Source organism: Cheilinus undulatus, linkage group 20 (assembly GCF_018320785.1).
Source record: "Cheilinus undulatus linkage group 20, ASM1832078v1, whole genome shotgun sequence".
NCBI classification, from domain to species: Eukaryota; Metazoa; Chordata; class Actinopteri; order Labriformes; family Labridae; genus Cheilinus; species Cheilinus undulatus.
The window spans coordinates 34,081,705-34,106,644 of record NC_054884.1 but is presented as its reverse complement, the minus strand read 5'-3'; the positions used below and the strand labels follow the sequence as shown (position 1 = coordinate 34,106,644).

General features: G+C 39.9%; 1 long non-coding RNA gene across 1 annotated transcript in view; it reads left to right on the top strand.

The window, feature by feature from the left end:
* Nucleotides 1-4,646: 4,646 nt before the first annotated feature.
* The window catches only part of LOC121528021, a 153,831-nt gene continuing 133,537 nt past the window's right edge, over nt 4,647-24,940 (top strand). The window contains exon 1 of the long non-coding RNA XR_005993469.1: nt 4,647-4,962. This is a non-coding gene — a long non-coding RNA (uncharacterized LOC121528021). The remainder of the gene's footprint in view (nt 4,963-24,940) is intronic.

Genomic DNA, 24,940 nt, shown 5'->3' with positions numbered 1-24,940 from the left:
CAGGGTAAAATCAAAAGAATTTATGTGAAAATTCCCGGACTTCTTCTTTTAAAAACCCCAGAAAAATTACTAGAAAAGATTCCTGAAAGTTTCTGGCAAAAAATCCCAGATAAAATCAATAAAAATGTATGTGAAAATTCCCTAACACCTCTACTGAAAGATCCAGAGATATATCTGGAGAATATTCCTGAAAGTTTCTGGGAAAAATCTCAGATGAAATCAATAAAAAATTGTGTGAAAATTCCCAAACCTCTCTTTTGAAAATCCCAGAAATATTACTGGAGAAGATTCTTGAATGTTCCTGGAAAAATCCCTTATATAATCAATTAAACTTTATAGACATTTTCTGAACACTTCCTTTGAAACTCCCAGAAATATTACTGGAGAAGATTCCTGAAGGTTTCTGGGAAAAGTCCTAAGAATCTCTTTTTCCTTGTGAAATTTTCTTAAAATTAGGAGGAAAAGTCTCAGAGAAGAGTTTTATTGGAAATGCCCAAAGAAAACAAAAAACGATGGAAAAACTTACCCTTTTGGGGAAAAACTACCTTAAAAATCAGAGATGAGTTTGGGTAAATTGACAACAAAATCTTTAATAATTCAGGGTAAAATATGCATCTGTTTGTGCAAATGCATCAATTTTATTTCCTTTGTTGTCAAAAACTTAAACAATGGAACTTAAAAGACCTAAAGACAAAATTGCAACCCACTAAAAACAGCTCCGTGACCCACTTCTGGGTCCCGACCCACCAGTTGTGAACCACTGTGCTAGATCTTACCTGATTTTAAATACTTGGAACCACAGACATAATGACAATTATGGATGCACTTGATGATTCAGATCACGTACCTGCTGTTTGTGGTTAACAGTTTCATGGTGTAGAGTCCACAGACGTCTCTGAAACATGCATGAAGAAAGACTTCAGAAGCAAACCAGATATATCAGATGGTCGATGTTCTCAGCTGGCTGACCTGGCATGTATTTAGCTGCAGTCAACAACAATACACAAGGAAATGAATGAGGATGAAACCCTGGCTGAGATGAAGGCATAGCTGTGTTTAAGTTGTGAGCTGTTAATGTACCCAGCATCTAGTCTCATTGGCTATTGCGGGTATTCTTCTGTTAGCAGCCCAGCCAGGAGTCATAAAAATCAAACATGTTTGATATTTAATGTTCTGGACTAAGGGTGGCTCAGGCTTGATCAGGAGCAGTATTATGATTGCGCTGACACCACACACTAGAGGATTTGTTTGGACATATAATTGGTTGCAAATCAGGTCATTGAGTTGTTTGGGGGGCATATTCTATTCACAGTTGAACATAAACAACATATCAGATGTTGAGACTGGGACATTTTACCATTTCATGAAAATTATTAGCTCACTCTGAATTTAACAGAAGCAACACATCTCCAAAAAGTAGGGACAGGGCCATATTTGCCTTCGCAGCCCCCATTTTTTAACACAGTCTGTAAAGGTCTGGGAAGTGAGGAGAATAGTTGCTGGAGTCTGGGGAGAGGAATGTTGTCCCATTCTATCTGCTTAGTAGTCTGGCACCTTCTTTGCCTGATTTTTGTTTTATGATGCTCCAAAGTTTTCTTTGGATGAAAGATCTGGAATGCAGGCAGACCAGTTCAGCAACCGGACTCTTCTACTGTGAAGCCATGCTGCTGTGATGGATGTGGTATCTGGTTTAGCATGAAAGCATATGGTGCACTAAAACCTTAATATACTTTTCAGTATTAATAGTGCCCTTTCCAGATGTGTAAGCTGCAGCATGCCTTAGGAACTAATGCAACCCCATACCATCAGAGAGGCAGGCTTTTGAACTGATGCTAAGCTGGATGGTTCCTCTCCTCTTTACATGTAATTTCCACATATACTGGCTGCACTGCGCTCTGCAGTGCTCTGGTTCTACACCGACTGAAGTTGAGCAACCTTGCACACTGGAAGCGTGTCTTGAGTTCTGCACAACACAGTGCAGCCCTGATCAGCTTGAGACGAAAGGGCAGAGGTCATGGAAGAACTGCAAGTTCATGCAGAAATAGTATGTCAACAGTGGATTATTTTGTCCTTTTTGGGTTGTTCTGCTGTTCATTTCAACATGATTCCATGATTTTATTGCTCCTGCCATATTATGAAGTTAAAAGGGTACCATTGTAGCTCTGTGACCCACTGACCTCCCAAAAACCTTGCCTGTGCTGCAGAATGAAACATAATGTTGGCATAGTCATTTATTTATTTATATTTTAAAGTTAACTGGATACTTTGCATGTTTTTGATTGGCTCTATGTGGATTGACGCGTTCTTGTTTGATGGGTCTGGGATAGATGCATTATGTGGTTTAGCAGTGTCTTGCTGTAAAAGAGATATCTCTCTCTCATTGTAGCTCATCTCCTTAAATACAGGCTAAATAAAAACATGCAAAGCCTTCCCTAAGAGAGACCTTATCTAGGTGGGAGCATATGTTGGTCTAAAACCTCTGTCTTCTTTTCATCCTCATTCCATGGAGTCTATTTGTTGCATTGTGCCAAACAGTAACCTTGCAAAGCAGATGGATTTTTCACTGGCGAATACATCTTGCAGAGCTCCCATCTGAACAGATTGGGCCCTGTAAGGAAATGACAGGACCAGTCAGGACTATGAGACAGTACTTTCAGGCACGGCGGAGTCATGATATAAGCAAGCAGCAGCAAGAGGCTGGTGCAATTATGGCAGAAGACATTAGTGTGGATGCTGTTAAAGTGCCAGTTTTATCAGAACGTGACAACATTTCCTCGTTAAAGGAAAAACAAAGAACAGCAGTGAGTCCTTTTCATTGCGGAAACAATGTCTTTGCTTTTCTTTCGAGTCATGACCGGATTCGGCAAGAGTCTAATCATCGTGTTTTGTTGCTCTGATTGTGCTGAAAAAATGTGACATACAGATCGATCATCCAGTCATGCTCCAAGTTTTTTCAAAGGCTCTGCTCTTTCGCAAACATAGTCTACGAAAGGTTTTTGTCAGGTTCGCCAAACAGAGGATTTCTAGAAGAAAAAAAAGAATCTGAAGATTCTGTATCTCATTCACTTAAGCCAACATTGAATTTTGGCCTTTTTTGACCAAAAATATACTCGATTACACAGAACAATCTTACCATCCATAGCACTGTGTGGTCAGGCTTCCTTGCCAATGCCCTCAGTGCACTCTCCTTAAAGGGGAACGGCAGACTGAACTCTCAAGTGGTTGATAGATGAAGCATTACCAGGCATCTTGCACAACCTCATAGTGCAGGGAAATTAATCAATCTTAAATTTCTCATTTTGAGCCTCTAACAATCATGAAAACAAAATAATTGTGATTGAACAATTATAGGCCACATGCCATGTGCTTGTTTAGTTCTGACATTTACTGTCAATGTTTCAGTGTTTGATTTTTTTTTTTGCAACAAGAATACATCCCCAACACTTAAAAGCATAGTTTATTTCCTATTATTTATTCATCATAATCATCTTTTACATTGATATTTATATCCTTTATTTTCATACATAGCTTGTTTTTACAAAGTTTTCTGAATGTTAACACTGAAATAAAGGATTTGATGTAAATGTTGTAAAAATCAGTTAGTAATCATGTTTGATAATTGTGAACTCAATATCAGCTTACATAATTGTGATTAGCATTTTTGCCATAATCAAGCAGCCCTACAACACACTTTAAATAATTGAAATATCCCTTTAAGTAGTTCTCTGTAGTTTAGTCATAGCATGTGTATATAAACCACTAATTTGGTTATCCTAAGATTTTTAAGGTGTATTTTTTGGGCTTTCTATACCTTCACTGATAGAGAAGGGTAGTGGATAAAATTGTAAACATGGTGGGGGAGAGGCGTACAGGCCGGACTTGAACCTGGGCCACCTGTGTACATGGGGTGCAACCTTACCACTAGGCCTCATACTATTTTTAATACGATGATAGAGATGGTTTGCTACATTTTTAGTTATTCAGGCCAGATGGCATAAATAGTGGGTGTCTTGATAAGGATGCATTTTTGAAACACTGACATATTTCTGCAGGTGCACGGTCTGAAGTTACTCCTCTGGGTATTGGCTGAAATGATGCTGAAAATATCATCAGCAAAAATCATTGTGCCAGTAAACTAATTGATTAATTGACCTACTTTTCATCACTGAATCTAAATATTAGAAATGTTGCACTGCACTCTTCCTTTTATTAACTTTAATGGCAGATGCATATTTGGTTTAAATACAAATCTATACATTACTTGGGAAAAAAAGTTTTATTGCAGCATCAAATCCCCAGTCGTAAGCCTGCACTTGATCTGTTATCTGCCATTTACCTCATGCAAAGTGGACTGATCTCACTTTTCCACGGCAGGGAGGAGGAGGAGGATGGATGGAGCATGAGCACACTGGTAATGAAGTCGATAAATAAGCACAGCACAGGCGACTGAAGCCAGGGGATGTTCCGCATTTCACTTGAAGACATGTGCCTCTGTGTACAGTGCATGCCTTACAGTGGAGCTCCTGTAGAGAGCAGTAGATGGTTTGAATAACAGTCTGGCTGTACTGTACATCAGCGGAGGGAGGAGCGAGCGTGTAGTATTTCTTTTTTGGTTCTTTCCCTCCTGTCGTTGCAGCCCGTCCAAACGCTACTGTAAGGAAGGCAGCAGAAACGAGGGGACAAAAACTATTATTTTCACCAAAAGGCTTTTGCAGGAAAGAGGACGGGGAGCTGAGTGAGCAGAGGAGGAGGGAGATAATCTGACAGTGCGAGGCGGAGAAGAAGCGGAGCAGCGTAGCGGAGTAGCCGGGCTCGGAGTGAGTGAGTGAGGGGGGGACGTGGAGCCACTCAGAGCCGCAGAAATTGGAGGAGCCGTGCTGACTTTCTCCCGCTTCATTACCGCCTAATGCCCTCGTATCCAACCCGGAGCTGGTGTTCACACCGCGTGGGGGGAAACCGCCGGTAAGTGTCGTTATCTTTGAGTCTGTGGTTGTGGCGGTGCTAGCTTGGGTAGCCCGGGCTGCTGCTGCTGCTGCTGCTGGTGGTTTGACAGATCGGATCAGCAGCCAAGGCACACACCGTGTTGGGCACAGCATTGAGGCTCTAACCTCGATTATCTGCAGCCATTCTGCCACCATTGTTGACGTTACCTTATGCTGAGTGGTCGCTGTCAGTGTTGCATTACCGGATATTACTGCATAGCGGTAATGGTGCCCCTTTCTCACGCTGTGTTGTGCATGTACTATCATGTGCTGCACACAGGCCCGAACTTGGATTTATGCCTGCTGCACTCTGGCGCGCGCATGGTCCAATCACGCATGCACACGTGCACATGCTCTCAGATAGGGTAATCGATAAGGATCTTTAGCTATAATACACCTGTGATACTCCTCCTATAGACTGTGATTCAACCAACTCACTTGACCTTAATTTGCTTTCCTTTACATGGTTTAGAAGTGGTTTTGCACACTGACCCCTTAACATTTAGCATCATAACCGTGCTATTGCTAAACTGACAGGGAACGGGTCTATATGCTATTTCAGAATACTCAATTAGTCGTTCATTTATTAGAAACTTGATATTTCTCATCAGCTGTATCTTATAAATTTAATTCTGGCATTATATTAATCAGAACACCGTTGCAATGAGGTATAACTGCTGGTTACTGTAGAGCTTCCTAATGCTGTTTGCTTGCATTAAACGACGAAAAAATGGCAGTCGGGATATAATTTTTTGTAATATTCAAAGTCATTCATTCACAAAAACGTGATATTTCGTATTATCATCCTTTATATTAAATTCCATAATTTTATTTACCAAAACATAATTTCGATGTGATGCAACTGCCAGCTACAGAGTGACTGTAGCACTTCGTAACGCTGTTTGCTAGCTGCTAGTAAACAAAAAAAGACAAAATATCGAGGACAAGGATGTTATTTTTGAATATTCAAATTAGTTCATTAATACAAAATGAGTATTTAACACCAGTTTTAACTTATGAATGTATATCTTATTTTTTATTTACCGGAAGTGCAACGGCTAGCTGGAGGGAGGCTGTTGCACTTCCACCTGCTTTTAGCTAGCCACCGTTACTTGACAAAAGAGTAAGAAAGAATTGGCGTCAGCTGACATAATCTCAGCAGTAGAAAATGTAGATGCTAATGACTCAATTTAGCATCTTTTGTCTTAAGAAACAGTCTATTTTACTTGACATTTTTGAGCTAATTTCTAAAGTCAGTTCTAGCATAGTGCAATGCTACATTTGCCAGCCCGTTAGTGGCAATTTGCATAATCTATTAGCATCAAGCTAACAAACTTAGACATGCATCCTTTTTCAACGGCAACCCTGTTTGTGATAAGAAGTGATGCTATTGCACAGCTGGAACTTGGTCTATCTGTGGTTTGTTTTGAGCAGTGTTAATTTAGTTAACTAAAACTATGACTAAAAATGTTCATCAACAGCCTTTTTTTCCATGACAAAAACTAGAGTAAGACTAACAAAAATGTATCTGTGATGACTGAAAATGACAAAAACTAAGTTTAGTTTTCATCGGGATGACTAAAACTGGACCAAAATGTAATATAGTGTTTGTCGAACATTCACAATCTGTGATACTTCTTCATTGTGGGTAAATGTCTCAAAAACACAATGAAGCTGTAGCTATTCTGCCTCTCAGCTGTAGAAAACAGGGACCCTAGGTTTGGCAGGGTGCATCGAACACACTACCATGACTTGGAACCAGATTTAGGCAAGAAAATAAATGCTTGGACTAAAAGTAAAGACTAAAATATGAGGACTTTTTACAGACTAAAACTAGATGAAACGTTTGCGTTTTTATCAACTAAAACTACACTATGACTAAAATGACTAAAATGTGACTAAACGTAAAATGCATTTCATTTGAAGACTTGAACTAAAATTAAAAATAGCCGCCAAAATCAACACTGTTTTGGAGCACATTAAGAATACAGATGTTGATGGATCTGCCTTAATCACGCTGATTTTTTTGTCTGGTTTCCTCCATGTCTTTATTTTGTTGTCATGACTCTGCTTTTTCCTTCCCGTGCTTTTTCATGGTTTGTTATCATCATAACAATGAAGGTGAATGAGCCTGCATGTTAATTTGCATATGAAGCGATAGTGAAGTGTGGGCTGGTTATTCTAAGGTTTTTTTTTTTGAAGAATTACCAGTGACTTTGCTTGAAATGACCATCCCTACTATAGGTATAATGAAGTATATTTTTAATGCATACTGACCCCCTCATTTTAATAGTATTAGCATTACAATCATACTGCTCCTACAGCGAACAAGAAACCCACCAAAAGTCTACTTGTATTTGCTCATTTTCTTCTGCTGTCTGAAAATTGGGTCATTAACATTCATATAATCCATGCATCTCTGGCAATATAGCAGTGCAGCTTAGTTCTTATGATGTGCACAGACTGGCATTTAGAGTTAATGAGTCTATTTTTGCTTCCTGTTAATAATCACTGTGTCATGCAGCCCAGATGACACTGTCTGATCTTGTCTGTTGATGTGTGTTGATCAGAATTCGCCGGTACCAGAACAGAGTGTCCTAGAGAGGCTTAATGCGCGCTGCATCAAAACAGTGAGGGTTGGGGTTTAAATTACCACATACGCTAGGACCCAATGTACAGAGAGGATTGTTTTGGAGAAACATCACAGGCTACGGTGCAACTCAGTGCAATCGTGCAGTTTTTGTTCAAAGAGAACACTTGACAAGGAAGTTGGAATGTTTTCATTTTAGTTAGTGCACTTCAGTTGGTTATAGAGTTGTCATGACACTAGATTTTTTATTGATATCTTCTAGTGAAGATCAAGCAATATCAAAAATGGTTTTGATACCACAACAACATAAACAGAATAAAATGGCATCCAGTATTGGATAGTTTTTCTGTTCTCAGATTAAAAAGAGGAAACGAACTAACTCCAATGTTTCCATACAGAATTTTAAAAATATAAGCATGAGTTTCCCTGCAATTTTTGCTAGACTCATCCCTCTCCTGCACAGCTATCTTATTGAATAGATGTAGTTTTGAAAGGCTTCAATACTTTTGATGCTATCAGTCATTAAACAGGAAATATTCTGTTGTTTCAAAATACTTGGTACAGAAAAGAATCCCCAGCACTATTGGGCTGATATTTGCCTTTAACAACAGAGCTTTACAATGGATATATTTTCCAGTATATATGTTGATGTTAAAGGAGGGATTTCACATTGTTTTTGCAACATTCCCTCTATTCAACTGTCTTCAATTCTTCCGGTTAGGGATGCACCAATTCATTGCTTTAACATTGGCATCAGCCTGAATTTTCCCAATCAATGCATCTGAAATTTCAACATTATCTGCATCACGGCTACAGCTAAGTAGACTAGGATCCCTGACAGGATGACTCAATAACTAGGGATGCACAAGCTTGGATTTTTGCCGTTATCTGATACAAATTCATTTTAGCAGATATTTAAAGAAACATATAAATGTAGAACAGGCCCAGAATTTCAGTCCCTAAAAGATGCTGTAAACTTTAAAGAATGAGGATGGACAGAGAAAAAACTTTAACTGATTTAGATGTCTTGATTCTTTCTTAAACTCCAAACTTATTCGTACATACTGCCAATTTTTACAGCTGATATAGGCCAAAACTTACAGCCAGATAAATCATTTTTCTGATATTTACCTATACTGACATCATGCCGATGATGTTTTGCATCCCTATCCCTGTGTTTATTTTAGGCATGCATGCACCTGTTGGACATACTCCAATCTGCTTTCATGGTCAAATGTGGAGCAAATGTTGCTATTGTGGATGTGTTACACCAAAGGAAAGAGTTCAAAAATATTGGCATGTATTAGCAGTCAACGTGAACATCTGTATTGGTATCAACCTAAATTTTCACAATCAGGGCATCTCTAGAAATATTCTCAAATAGCTTTGATCGTTTGAGGAAGTATTGTGCTACTTCTGCACCGGCATTTTGGTGCAAAATTGGTGAGATATTCGAGGAGAAAGCATCTAATGCCATTCCCGCTTGGAGGTTAAATTCACCAGTATCCATATTTGCAGTCCAGCTATTTTCCCACCCTTGAGTTAGTGTTAGTATCATTTGCTTGAATCCCTTATCTATCCCACTCTTATAATAATGAAAGATAAATACTAAAACTTGCCAAGAAAAACTTCCTCTTTAAATCCTGGTGTCTGAGCGCACAGACTAGCTGCTGACAGGCTCTCCTGACCCTTAATCATTCACTCAGACCTTGTGAAAATCCTCGCCGCAGCATAATCCTGGTGCATGATCGACTACTGCACATCACTAACGGTAACGGTGACAGTGGGTGCCGTGGCAGCTGCTTGTGCATGGAGGGCCTGCACTGGCACATTACAGCGCTGTAATAATTAAATCACTCAATGTAACCGCCTTTTGCTCACAGCCTTTTCCAGGGTCTCCAGTCTGAGTCGCTTTCACAGTCCTGTCTTGTGCTGTAGCTGATAGAAAGTGACAGTCTAAGAGCTGTATGCTTTCGCAGTTGAATCCATCAAGCTGGCAACAGAAGCATTCCCTCTGGCACGCTGGAGCTTACTTTAAAAGGCAGAGTGTATGGATTTTCCATCGACAGGGTGGAGATTTAAATCATTTGGACTTGTTGATGTCTAAATTATTAGATTTTGGATGCCATTGAAAACTTTTTAAATGCTGCTTTCTCATTTTACAGTAGTGGCCCAACTCATCTTTCTTCTATGGGAAGTAAAAAGCACATAAAGTCATGGTTTTAGCTCTGAGTGACCACAAAGAAGCTATTAATCCACCATTATGGATAAATAGTGTTGCTGCCATTGTGATGTAAATGTATGTAATGCTAAACCCCTGCGGAGTCTTTAGATTTGCACAGAAAGGGGCTGAAATGTAAAGATAATTTATGTCACATCAGCTGGTAGGGCCCCAGATACCCACCATTCATTAATCATTAGCCATCAGTTTAAATCGAGTGTTCTCTCCCTAGGTTGATTATTAGCCACGAACAAATCTGCCGTTCATGTATAAACATTTTCTCTAAGGACACACAAGGGAGAGTGGGCTATAAGGAGGGGAATGTGGATCATTTCAAGGCAATTCTTTAGGAAATAAAGTCATCAAAACATGAACAGGTTGTTTTCTGGTGCTTACACTTTACATTTCCTTTTGTTTTTAATGGTTTTCTTCATACAGATGGGCAGAAAAAAGGGAAACATGGCTGCCTTTCTATGTGGCGTGTCGGTGTTGTGTATAATGCAGACGATGTATGGGTGTAGCCCGATGTGACCTGGTCTATATAGTCTTTCTGCTCCCTCCTCCCCTCCCTGCTTCTCCTCTCCTCCTCTCGTCGACTCCCTCCTCTTGCCCCTTTTTCTCTTCTCTTGTCGTCTATTCTCGTCTCCGCTCTCCTTTCCTTTCCTCCCCGTTTCTTTTCTCTCCTCTTCCTCTCGGCTGGGGCTCCTTCAGGGGGCCAGAGGTGACCTTCTTCGGTCTCTCCCAGCAGCGAGCACCCCAGTGGGCCTCTCTTTTTGTGACCCTGTTTCTGTCTGTCTTTCTTCCCGGCCTCCTTGCTCGTTTTCTCTCTCTCTCTCTCTCTCTCTCCCCTCCCTCCCCTATTTCTCTTCTCCCATCCCCTCCTATTCCCCATGGCGGGGCAGCAGCGCTTAATGCTTGGAAACATGCAGTGTTCACTTATATAACCTCGGCTGTGCAGCTGATGTCCTGGTCTGTATCTGCTGTAAAATGATGTCAGAGCTGTCTAGAGAGGCAGAGGGCATGCTGGGTAGGCCAATATGTCAGGAGCTATTCCTGAGCTGAGCGCGGTGAGAGGGGTGATCCTAGGATTTGCCTCCCATATCCTCCTTTTTTGACTGGAGAAAGGCGGAGACACGTCTGCTTAAGTGTTTGTTTTGAATGCCTTTTTTAATAAAGCACGTTCCCTTGTTGGGTCTTGGTTTTAGGCTGTGGTTCTCAAACTGTGGGGTGCAACTTGAGACATGACAAGGGGGGTTAGATAGGGGTGTGGCCAGGAATTTTCTGGGTCTCCCTGAAATTCTGATTGGCCACCCCAGGTGCCAATCAGAAACCATGGTTGGATTGCTTCCCTGTCAGAAGCGGGGGTTGTTTAAGATCCTCCTTGTGCCCCCTCCAATCTGAAACAACTGATATCACCATGCAGTTTGGCTAACCACATTCTTGTTCTGCTGAAAGGGAAACATAAGATGTCTCTTGTATTGATGCTAAGTTGCAATTTGATGCTTACACTACTTAGCTTATGTTACAAAATAGCGAAATGGCCGAAAAATAGCGTTATGCAAACATTCAGTTTCCCACAGATTGACTCCCCAATAATTGTAGCTCCATTAAAGCTGAGTCAATTCAGTGATAAACATGCTGTTTCTTATTCTACATCTGAAAGATGGTTGGAAGAAGAGGGCTGTGACTCTGGTTGTAGTTAAAGAAGCACCTGTAATTACCCTGTCCACTCATTACTAATAGTAGCTCCTTTAAACTCAGTCAGTTCAATGATAAATAAACTATTGTGGAGAAATTTTTCCACATACCAGCATTTCCCACAGAGTTACATTGGGGGTAGAGGGCAGAGGGGCTCAACCCATCCATTTATAGGTTTGTTTTTTGTATTTTTCTTCTCTTTTGACAGTTATTCATCAGCAGTATACTTTATAAAGATGCTCAAATAACATGACTCGCTTTTTGAAATGTCTTACTTGATATTCAGTGATCTTAGCAGTGGAGCTTTATATGTGAAGGCTTCTGTTAGAGTAAAGTGTTGTGCAGCCATCATCCTAGAGTGCAGGGGTACAGGATAATACCGGCAGCATAAAGCTCCAGAAAATGTTGAAACAACGGCATATAGAGCTTAATTTTCACCATGGGATATCACAATCTCAATTAGTGCGCTCACTGGAAGAATATACATTTTTTTTTTTTAAATAAAGGGAAAAAATGATTGGCAGTTATACATGGGTGGCTGTAAGTATACCTGGGCGGCCCAGGCAAGTATTATCTATATGTGGGAAACACTGTCAGTGAGTTGAATTAACAATTTGATTGATGCCCACACTCTTTAACTTTGGTGACGTAGAAAAATTGAAGTTGCATTTTACTGTTATGCTCTGGAAAGATCTGGCTTGTGGGGAATTTATTTTTATTATTTATTTAATTAATATTTTGTTGCATTATTGCTCTGGTTTAGACTCAGCTTACATACATTTACATTAACCGTGAACATTTTATGTTTATGATTTGTTATTAAATGTAACTTCCTGTATGTTCTTTAGCATTTCTTTGATTTAATCATAATATATTTTGGATATCATTATGCTTTTCTTTAGGATTGCCCAATGTAGGATTTTTGCTGATATCTGATATTCTGATATTTACAAATTAATTTTAGCCAGTACTGATGACCATGCCGATGTTTGTATGTACTTTAAACCTAAAACTTCAACCCTTAAACTGCACAATTTTGAAGATAAACAAATTAACATATTTTAGTCCTTAAAGGACACTTTAAAGGTTAAGGAACGATGATGAACAAAGAAATAGACATCAGCTGGCGTTGGTCTGTTAGTCCAGCCTAAAACTTTACAGCCTGTTGCTTTTAAATATTGGCTAGATTTTTCATATTTTGATTTTTACACTAATATCTGCTGATACTGATAACATGCAACCTACTTTAATTTAATTTTGTGATTTTATAAAATTTCTGTCAATGGAAGCTTTGGATAAGCTCATTCTGTTTTTTTTTCTTTTGCATCTTCATGTACTATGCATTATCTGTGCCAGTGTTTCTCAAGTGATGGGTCGGGACCCAAAAGTAGGTCGTGGTGCAGTTTCAGTGGGTTGTGAATGTTTGTCAGAAAACAGTCAATGATGTGGGGATGCCTTAAACGAGCATACATCCATATATATTCTGTTGTACCCAGTTTTGCCACGATAACAAGAAAATGTCTGAAGTTTTCTCAAGATTTCTCAAGGTTTCAACTTCCTGTTATCTTTGGATGGAAGAGCTGTATTTTTTATGATAATATGTTAATTTCTCAACAGCTGCAGAAACAACCAAAATGTATATATCACAGGAAATGTAGTGAAATAGAGCATGTGTATGCATGCATGACCTCCCTGGATTCTGTATGGTGCACTTCTTAAACATTTTTCCCGTCTATTTGTTCAGTCACCTTTTATTCCACCCGAAGTCACAACTGCTTTTTTCCTAAATAAATGTGAGTGGTTGAAAGTTTTTGGAAGTTTTGGTTGCAGTTTCTCATCATGGTGGGTCCCGAGGCTAGACCAGATGAGAGCCAGTATCTGTCCTTTCTATTTGGTGAAGTTTGTCTCACAGGAAGTAGCTTAGCAATGGTTGCTATGACAGGATTCTCTGAAAGGTGGGTCAGTGGAACAAACAGAGAGCTAACAGAGGGCCAATTAAGTTGAGAGGGCAGAACTGTAGTCGTGTTTTTATGTCACTTTTACAGGTAAAAATACGCCATTTTAAAGTTAAAGAATAATGAAAGTGCAGCCCTTGTTATAAAGTTTTGATATTTTTGAAAAATTTTAATGTATTTATGATTAACATTGATTAAAGCATAAATAACTGCTTTTCATTCTCTTGTTTCCACACCCATTACAGAGAGATGAATGTTCATGGTATTAATGGTATTTAAATAAAGTTAAACTGGGCCCTTTTCATCACCTGTGTTTTCAGGTGGGGGGTGTTCCCCTCCTCCCCCGGGGCATGTCAGAAAAAGTTTGAAAGCCACTGCTTCCAGGATCATCTTGGTGTCTTGTGGCTGTAAATATTGTGTAGGAGGAGCGTCATTATTTGCATGAACCTCACGCTAAATCCCTCAAGACTTCCCTTCTACCCTGACTGTGATTTTTCTGTCAGCTGTCGGGTCAGAGAGGTGACATATTTGCAGCTGATTAGCAGAGGTTAGCATCACATTTTTTCCCTCATAAATGCACAATAAACTCCTGCTTGTTTTCCTCCTGCCCTTATTTCTGCTTGACCTAAGTTGACTGTTGCTCATGCTATAGGAGCAGGGCCCCAAGGCGCATCAGCACGTCGTCTGTGTTTTTCCCTATGACTAATTAGATCAGCACCCATATGCTATAGACTTGTAGGTTGGTTCATAGGATCCATTCAGCCAGGGCGAATGCAGCCAACCACAAAATGTCATCTGATCATCACGGGTTCCTGCACTGGAACTGGGCTAATAGATTTTGTGGCCGTGTACAGTATAGCTTGTGTTTGTGAACATACTGCCTTTAGATGCATGATGACAACAAAGCCGTCTTCATCAAAGGGCTCTTGTATGGAAGCTTTTGATTTCATTTGGATTTATTGCGTGACAAAATTGGCCTCTTTCTGCCCATGAGGTTGCTCTTTGTCTGAGCATTCATACATTGGTATTATTTTTACTCATTAATAGTCCAAATACAATCACGCTGACCTGCTGATTTGGGTGTCTGAGAGCTGTCGCATTCACACAAACATCCTCTTGTTCCACGTGATCCAGTCCTGATTGGAAAGTCAAGCATGTGCAGCTCGTTGCAGGGAGTCTTCAGTGCTTATTCTTCCGCAATCATGCAAACTGGCAGCTTGTTTTCTTTTAGAACTTAATCTATCATGTACACTACAAGTGACAAGGATGCATCTGTATCTGTGTTTCGATTGTCATATGAGTGACTAAACTGCAGATCTAAACAAGGTCTGACAGCGTCTGGAGGCAGCGTGACCTTTACATGGTTTGTCCACCAGAGAGCAATGAAAGGTTGATGACACTGTTGTTATCAAGCTGCTTTTTTAAGTGCTTTCTTATTATAAAAATCCAATGTGCCTGAAAATAAATCAGCCCTACTTTTTCATACCATCCTGTAATTTAGGCTTTTATTCATTCTGAAGCAGGGTGAGCATTCAAGCAGGTGTTTTTAGGCTGCTGCTGCTGTCTTATGCAACTCACTAGCTCACACTTCTCCCACTTGGCTGCCTGCCTCTGTTTGTGATGCTGGAATACATGAGTTGTGCTGCTTTTAGGGAAGCAGAGGCAATGCTGTGACTTAATCACCCAATGTAATAGATGGACAATGTGCTGTGTTTTAAACAATTTGGTGAACCTGATAGATTGCACAGTTTCAAAGAGTTATTTTCTTGGAAGAGGTGTCCATTTTAATGGGGTTATGTGGTCAGAGTAGTCCATTTTCTTCATGCTGATGTCTTTATTTGCTTTAAAGTCCACAACCAGTCATGCCACAGTCTTGGATGCTCCTGGGAGTGTAGGCTCAAATCCAGGAAAACAAATTTGAATATAACTGAAAGTTAAGAAAACATCAAAATAGTTGAAATTGAGCACTTTTTATGCAGTGCATGTTTCTGGTGTCTGCTGGTAAACCATGTGAAATAGGTCTGCAGAATGTTGCAAGTCTTAGCAATGCTGGTATCACTGGCTTTCAAGCCTCCTTGTAAGACATAGATGTGGCAAGTTAGCTGCCCGAGGGCACCATCCGGCAGGAAGGAGGATTGACACAACTCCAGTCGTGCTCTGGATGGCTTTGCATTTTACCTGGGGCATGGAAAAATGGTTTGCTTTCCTTAAAACAAGGAGAAATTTCATGTGATTTAAAATCATACATTTTAACTATTATTTTTTAAAAATATATTGTTAAAATGAGTTCAAACTAAAATCAAAACGTAGTTAAGTGACATCTGTGCTTAAAAGCTGTAAAAACTACCTAAAATGCAAGTTTTGCACATGATGCTCTGTGCAATAGCATGCACTTTATCCCCCTATAGGGAAGATGGGAGTCCCTGATCTGGGGGTTCACGGCTATAAAGTGTGTGAACCCCTGGCCTAGGGTACTGTCCAGGCAGGTAGCAAGTTTGCCACAAGTCCCTGGCCAAACTGTGGATGTCCCAAGGGACTTAAAACAGTAGGCAAATTTCCAGATGTATAACCAGGGGTGAGAAGGACTGGGCTAAAGACATGCCATCTAGCTTGACCTTGACTACCGAGGTCCTGGGTTGTGGCACATCAGACCCTGTGTTCCATCCTGTTCATGCCTAAACTTAGGCACATGACTATAGTTTCAGAGTTATAGAGGCACTGAATTAGCCTAATTGATCATGATTAGGGTCGCCAACATTGAGACCAAAATCAGGATTTTATTTAATGATAGTAACTTAGTAAGTTGCACGTTGATGTGCGTGGAGAAGAGAGCTGAAGAGAAGCAAATTAAGCAGATTTAAGACAGTTTAAGAAAATGAACACTATGGGTGGAGCACTGATTGTAAACACAACAAAAACCTGCTCTCAATCATGTTTGATTCCACTACAACCAACGTAGTGATCGGGATTAGAAGTCATCGTATTGCTTTAACTGACACTGTTGTAAGAGTGTATCCGGACACAGCTTCAACTTTTTCTAGATCAAAATAGTGCCAAACTATACTTTTCTTATGTAATGCTATCTATGCTATCTATTTATCCTTGTTTACATCTGGCTAAAGAGTGTTATAGAGCCCATGCAATGCCAGTGGAGGGCAGCAGCATCACAGTTCAGACAGAGCATTTTACTGGGATTGTTGGCTTGCTTGATTGAATATTTATTCTAGTGTCAACTATCCAACAATTGTATGCTTGGTTGCTTAGTTAGCTTATTGAATACATCCCTTGCACCAGTACTAAACCTAGCAATGCAGAGATGCATCGGATTAGCCTCATTAATAGCCAGGACAGGCTGCACTGACAAACATCAGCCATTGACAAATAATGTGGGCATGGAGTGATGTGACCTGTTGAACAAACTGATCTGTTCCAGAGGTGTTAGCCCTGATTTTAATAATCAGTCCATCTCCACTTTAATTGTCTGCTGCTTCAGATGTGAATCAGTCATCCTCCTCCATTCAAAGCAGCCCTGGTAATATCCAGCCAATTTTGTTGTTTGTCCTTGTAGTTAAAAATAAGAAATCTGTGTTGAAATTGGCAGGATAAAATGTAGGTAGATAGCTTAACGAGGCATATGCTTACACTATGATATATTTTTATGTGAAAGTGAATAAAATATTATCATGCTGTGTTCAGATGTAAATTAAAAGAGCGAAAGTTTGGTTTCAGTGAGAAAATTGCATAAATACAGCTATTTAGAGGTGATATTTGACATGAATGCTCTGGCTGTTTGGTGCCCTGACATTGAGATTTTTAGCTATATATAAGGGTTGTTGCACAATAATCCATTTAGCAGGAATAAAATGTCTTTTTAGCCAAACTTATACAAAAATATTGGACGTATTAATAATTTGCCGCACATTAGTTTCTATTCTAGGTGACATTGCGTTTCTTTTCTCATGCTCATTTAGCTAATAACCATGGCATGTGACATTTTAATGAGGTTACAACAACAAGTCAAAGGCCATGATCCTCTCTGAACAATGTCCCCAGTGTGTGGCACTAAGTCATGTTAAAGAATCAATACCCTGCTAATGTAGCTAATGTGTATTTGTTTTCATTATTGATCAATTAATGTAGAAAATAGAGAAAAATATCCATGACAGAATCCCAGAGCTGAAGGTGACATCTACTGTTTATTTTTACAGGAAGCCCATGAATTATCAGCCTAAAAGGATATCAGAAAAAGAAATACTGTCATTAAATGATATGTCTGAATTAGCTCAAATAATTTAACTCAAACCGGAGCCTGACCACATGCAATCACATGCAATCTATCGAGTTATTACATATTTAAAAAAGTAGGCCAAGTCAGCTGACACCTATTTATACCCCAGTAACAGTAAAAAGTAATGTGCATCCTCCGTTCCCTGCGCCATGGAGGAAATTCCACGCTGTTTCCTGCTGTAAAATCTGGCACACAGAGTAATGAGTGTGTCCTCGCTGGCAATACAACCCTCATTAGCAGAGAAGAATGAGGCTAACCTTTCAGTGTGATGTTGGAGCCAGTTTGTGTTGCATTCAGGGGCCCACGGAGCTGCGCTACTGATAAGCATGCTGTCATGGTGAACACGACAAGAGATTATCAGCAGCCGTCTTCACGCAGGCGAATATGGGGACCTGCTGTCTTCGAGATATTGTAACAACACCCCCACACACAAACACCCCCCCCCCGACACAGAACACGCTTGACACACATGACATGAGATGTGGGCCAGCTTGCTCCGAGTTTGTGGCTTTTTTGTCGTGTTGTGTTTCTGTTTTACCCCTCCCTTTTGTCTCGTCCTTATAGATTAGGTTTCAATTCTTTCTTTAGTCTCTGGGTTTGTTTTTTTTTCAATTTTGTCTGTTGAGCTGTGGTTTCCTTGCAGATGGTTACCAGAAGCCCCCTCCTCCCTTTTTGTCTTTACTTTGGAACTGTGCTTTTGGAATTCAACCTTTACCACAAATATTCCCATTACCATATGGAATGTTTTTTGTCCATTGGAGCAGGTTGGCATGATTTCTGATACTCCGACATTTTTCAGCACATTTTAAAACAATAATCTCTGTTAAGGATGTACATGTCACATCTTTCATCCATCCATATATTGCCTTCCATTTGTCCCGGGTTGTGTTGCAGTGGCAGCAGCAGGCAAAGCAAGTCCCAGACATCCCTCTCCCCAGCAGTGTTTCCCAGCTCCTCTCTGGGGATTCCTTGGTGTTCCCAGGCCAGATGGGATATACAGTCCCTCCAGTGAGATTTCAGTCTGCCCAGGGGTCTCCTCCCAGTTTTGCAGGCCCAGAAGACCACCACAGGGAGGTCAACCAGAAGGCCTCCAGCTTGAACCGCCTGAACTGGCTGCTTTCAATGTGATGGCACTTCAAGTTGAGCCCAGCCACCTTCTTGCGGAAACTCATCTTCAGCCCTCGTATCTTTGAGTTCATTCTTTCAATTATTACCCACAGCTCATGACCATAGGTGAGGGTTGGAACAAAGAGGGACTTGTAAATCAAAAGCCCTGCCTTCTGGCTCAGCTTTCTCTTCACTCAGATAATATTCAAGTCCTAACAAAGATGTCACATTAAACTTTGATTCCCAGCCTAAAATCCGGGCACCCCTAGAGTGGGTGCTCTGTCTGCTGTGTGGCTGTCAAAATCAGATTCACAAATATATTTTTAAATTATGATGAGATGAATAGTTTTTTCTTAGATCTCTGGGCAAGAAATAGGATGTATAGGCTGGTTATGTTTTATCAATGACCATACTTAAATTAATGTTTTAATTATTCCATGTGGCTCCTGGGGAAGCTTAGTTTTTCTTCATTTGAGTAAGTAAAAATAGATAAGGTAAGCCAATATTATTAGCTATATCAGCAGTTGATACGCTATGTTAGACTTTGGAAATAAATGGACAATGCCCGAGTGAGGTCAGCTGTTTGGTTACTGAAGAAAGCTTTTGATGCTAATCCATGGTGGTGGCTACTTTGATAAACTGATAAACTAACTTTAGATCCACCTAGTAACAGACAAAGAGGTGGAGTTGAGGTGGATTTTAAGCCTCCAGACAAACAGCCTGCAGACAGCCCCTAATTTGCATAACTCACATCCTTATGCAAATCAAAACAGATGTTTATTAAACAAAAATAACCCTCTGTACAGAGAGCCCACAAAGACATAACCAGTTCAACTAAAATTGTTTGAAAAACCAGGCTGTAACCAGGTGTATTTCTGCTGTAAATATTGACATTTTAACATGAGTGTGGATGCGGCTTTGGTGCTTTTGCAGCCAGCCTCTAGTGGACACTTAAAGAACTTCCTTTTTTTTTTTTTTTTTTTTTTTTTTTTTTTTTGCATTTCTGCATTGGCTTGGTTTTTGAACCATGGAGGTTCCTGCTTGGCTCAAACTCATGGTAAATCTGTGAAAAACTGGTTATTTTATCCACAAACAAACAGAAGATTACAGCAGTGGTTTATGGGACTGATGCATTAAAATGATCAATATGAAGCTTTATCAAAGAAATTGAGTAATTCAAAAAGTAACAGGTAACAAATAAATGTTGAAAACATCTAAAAGCTGACCATTTATTTGTGCTAAAAAGCATGGTGGTTGAAGTTGAGTCAATAGACAGAACGGTTGCTATTGGAATGAAATAACGTGACCCCAGTGAGAACCAACATGGCTCTTCTCTGGAGGGTAACTGAATAACCAGAGGGCTTTATTTTGAACTCACATTATGCAACTATTACAAGCAAAGGCAACTGTAGGTGTCAGGCTTATGCAGCTGCTTTGACTCTGATGTCAATAAAAAAAATACAAAGATCAAGAGGTGGAGTTGTGCAGCAGCTTGCCAAACCGTCAGGAGTTGGAACAAGTCCATCCAAATTTCCTCATCCATGACAGATTACAAAACAGAGGGCAATAAACCTGAGTCTCTCTCTGTCATAGCCAACCATTTATCCAGCTGCTAATTCATGGGTATTTAGGAGATGGAGAGGTTTGTCATTATAACATACTAGTTTAGCTAAAAAAAAATGAGTTTTATATGAAACAGCAGCAGTGGAAGAGCATTCAGCCCACTCTGAGGGGGAATTAAAAATATTCAGTACTCGTGGCTTTTTCTCCTACATTATTGAAATGCTGACCTATATACTCGGCATGTTGGAGGAGCAGAGTGGCCATAGAGGAGTTTGGGCCTCTGCCAAATTTTTAATTGTAGGGTTTTATAAGCATCTCTTTGCTCTGAGTTATTCATTACCTCAGCAGATAATATGTTGAAGAGAGGAAAATTTCCAAGTGGAAGTGGTGTGATGGACTTTTTCCTCTTGCAGCTTATCATATGCATTTATTGTCTCAGCCAATAAAGCAACTGAGCGCTTTTCTCTGTAGACTCCAGCGATAAAAGGATCTAGGCACACACCTTGCAACAAATGAATGATCTACAGTAAATGTTAAAGCTGCAATAATAATCAAAAAAGTTGATGTAATTACATAAGATAAAGCTTTAAACCAAATTAATTTTGCATTCCACCACTGGGGGCTTGGCACTGCTCATCTTCACCCACCTCCCTGTTGCTTACCAGCTGAACTGAGCTTAGCAGCGTGTTTATTCTTGACTTAGAAATGGCGAGTAGGGCCACATTTTTGGGGGGTTAGGGGACTGAGACTGGGAGGATGGAGGAAGCTAAGGCCACAGATTGGCAGCTGATGGCAGAAAATAATCATGATTTATCAAAAGTAAGCTGCGCAAAACATGAAGGAGATACAGCAACAGAAAGGCAGCTTCTTTAGAACAACCTAAGGCCTGGTAGACTCCTAAAGAGTTTTAAATTCAGAACACCAAATCTTGCGCAAAAAATGTGACTTAAGAATAAGCTGGCAACTGGCAAAACTGGTAATAAGTGTGGCAAGCTGTGAGCTAACTGCTACAAACATTATGGTAGCAGTTTTTAGTCTAGCTCTTCTCTTTGTCTGATTGGTTGTGGTATGTTTTACTGCAGTGCTTCCCAACCTTTCTTTCTTCGCCCCCCTCCCTACACTTAACCGAGAAAAGCTGAGCTTCCAGGAGACCAAAAAAATCAGCAGAATACAAAGCAAATAAAAAACAGAAGAGATGCAAGGAAATTAGACCATCAAATCAGGGATATATATACTGGACACAAGATCTGAGTCATTATGGTGATAGAATACTGTTTGTAGCATAAAACCAAAGATGGTTTAGAATAGGTCAAAAAAGATTCAAGGAAGGTTATCTCAAGAAACTTCATAAAGAGGGCGTTCTAGACCGTAGTCTTTGATGTATAACTAGAAAGACCCAGTGTTAATCACTATGAGATCAGCATTAGCACTGTTTAGCCTGGTTACAGTGGCTAGGAAAACCTTGAAATGGGGAGGGACAACAAAACAACAAATTCACGGCTATCATGGCCATAGATTTATCTTCCATTTTGGAGGATATGGCTTTAATGCCAATGATGATTGTAGGAATATGTGAAGATTTGGCAATAAAAACCATGTTTGACAGAAATAATGCAATATTAGCATTTGCAACTAGGATGATAATGGAGTAGCAAGAATGCTATCTTTCAGAGTGTATAGTTTCTCTTGATTAAACTTGTATAGTATTGATGATAGAAGCAAAGATGGGGTTGGTAGATGAACCACCACCTCCAAGATCTTTGCCCCAAGGGTATTCTGGACCCCAGGTTGGGAACTAATGTTTCACCTTACAGGTTGAATAAGCTCGTGTTGTTGCTTCAAATCAACAAGTTGGTCCTCTTTGACGTCTAACAAACTACACATTTACAATCAAAAGCCATGGCTGTGTTTGTTGTGCTTCGTCATTCAGTAAGACTGCTTCCTGATTGGCTATTGCTCAGAGTTTGTTCCCCCATACAACAGGATATCATATCACATCAGAGAATCTTTGATCGTCCTCTGAGCCTATCAGGGAGGATAAAATTACTTACAGGAAAATTTGACATAATATTAGAACCATTCGATAATTGGGCTTTTGGTGACTGGTTTATAGGGGGGTGTCTGAACCAAAATTGGCACAATTATCTTGTAGTTTGTCCCCCACTTTAGAAGCAACATCTGGCGTCTTCATGGCATTGGCAAACATATTATATCTGTCAGGAAATGTTTTAACTAAAGAAATTTGGCTTTTCTCTGGAAAACTGCTTTGAATATATGAGCTAATGTTAGTATTTAACTCTGAATGATTATAAGAGTAGCCAGTGTTATAGTAATCCAGACATTTTAGAGAAAATTTTCTACCAAATTCTGACTTATAGTTTGGAGATAACCATTTTGAAGAAGCAACCCCTGTCTGTATGAACATGGATTTATTTTGGCTTTTTATTGACCTAAAATAGTTGCAGTAATTGAAAATGAATCAGCAGATTTGCAGTAAAAAAGCATTAGCATTGGTTAAAGCCTTTCTGCCATTGAAAAATTAAATATTTTTGGGTTTATTCTTGCACAGTACATTTGGCAGACGTGTAAATATAATCTATTTCTGTTGAATTCAATCCTTTTTCTCTTATTAATAAATTCTCTTGTCTCCACGGCCCACAAACAAACTGACTCATACTCACACATCCATTCCTCTGGGGAACTCTCATTATAAACTGATTATCTGCCGCCCCGGAGGCACAGATACTGAAATCATTATTGCCAGTTTAATCTCAAATCCACATGAAGGGAATCCCTCTGTTCGCCACAACGCCTCAGTGTTTATGACACAGTAAAAAAAAAAACTGCTGCCACTTTATTGTCTTGGGAACTGGTTGTTTAATACGTCTGCAAACTGTGTAGTGACTTAATTTCGCTCCCACTGCATAAACTGCGGCAGCTCTCACAGAGAGCGAGTGAAAGCAGCTGAGTGCCAGCGAATGTGGGATGGACTCCTCCTCGTAAAGTGCTCCGCTTTGCCCTGGCAAAAATAAACCTCACGGGTCTCGGTGCCAAGTATTCCCGTTGATGAAAAGCCAGTTGTGAGTGGCCCCAGTTGTACCCGGGCAGAGCCAAGCTGACTGGTGTTATTATGAAAGAAATGCGGCTGTGTAAAACGGCCTACTCTCTCCGGCCATTTTTACAAATTATTGTTATTTTTCCTGGTGAGAGGGCCAAAGAGAGAGAGAGGAAAGAGCAGCAGATGGTAACTACATAAATGGACACATTAGGGCTGTTATTCCACAAATCGGTTTGTCTTTGGAAAAAGTGCTCTTTGTTTTGCGCTCCTCCCGTGTGCTTCAAAGACATACAATATATTAAAAGTACTGTAAAGTGTAATAAAAACAGGATTTAGGTCTATTTGGCCGCCTTATTTGATGAGGCTTTTAGTTATAACAGCAGCTTCCTCCTGGGTCGGAAAATCTCTTGATTTAGGTCACATGTCTACTTTGACAGTGGTCGAGTCTCTCCCCCTGTCTGACCGGGGCAGGTGTGTGTGTGTGTGTGTGTGTGTGTGTGTTGAGTAGTCCCCTGGCTGAGGAATTAGACTTTGGTTTATGTTATGGCTGTCTGTGAGGTGAAAGATCACTTCAGAGTTTAGCTGAGTTTCTTTGAAGTGTGAATGACAGTAAACCACACATGGCTGATCCTCTCTGTTTCTGCACACTAAGCACTTTAATGTTTGAGGAAACTCACTTAAGCTGGCTACACACTCTTCAAATCTTAACCGTTTCTAAGAGAAAAGGACAATTTGAACTAATTTTTCTGGCACAATCCTCCTAACACACACCAGCAGTGATTCCACAGACACAAGATCTCACAAACAAACATGGAGGACGATCAACATCCTTACCTGGCTATTGTGGGCAAGGCCACTGATAAGGGGGGATAAAGGAGAGAGCTCTCTGAGGCCCTACCAAATGTGGGGGGTCACGAAAATCATGATCCATTGTAAAGTTAAGCTGTGATAACCAAATTTTGTTTAACCTAAATAATAATTCCTCTTATAAGAGCCAGAAAAAAGAATTTAATTTATCAATGTTGTAGAAAATATAGCCTTTTCAAGATGTGAACTCCTTTTCTTTAAACAGAAGAATGGGCACATTTAAATAAACCAGTAGGACAGTTATGTCAGGAATCAGGATACCAGAGAAAAAGTTAAAGAAACTGAGACAGCTTTAGTGAAAAAGAATTAAATGATTGGGTTAAAAGTGTCAAAAAATGTTTAAAAAGGGTAAAAATGGCAAAAATGGGCTATTATTAAACAGAAAAAGTGGCAAAAATGGATCAAAATGGTAAAAAGTTGCAGAAACAAGTTAGAAGTGGTAACAAGTGATGGAAATTAGTTAAAAGTTGCAGAGAATGGTGAAAATGGGTTAGAAGTGTTGCAAATTCCAAAGGAGGTTAAAATTGGTGAAAAAAAAGAAAAAAAAAAAGTCCAAAAGTTGAAAAAAGGCAGCAAAGTGGATTAAATGGCCAGAACAGGCTTATAGTAGA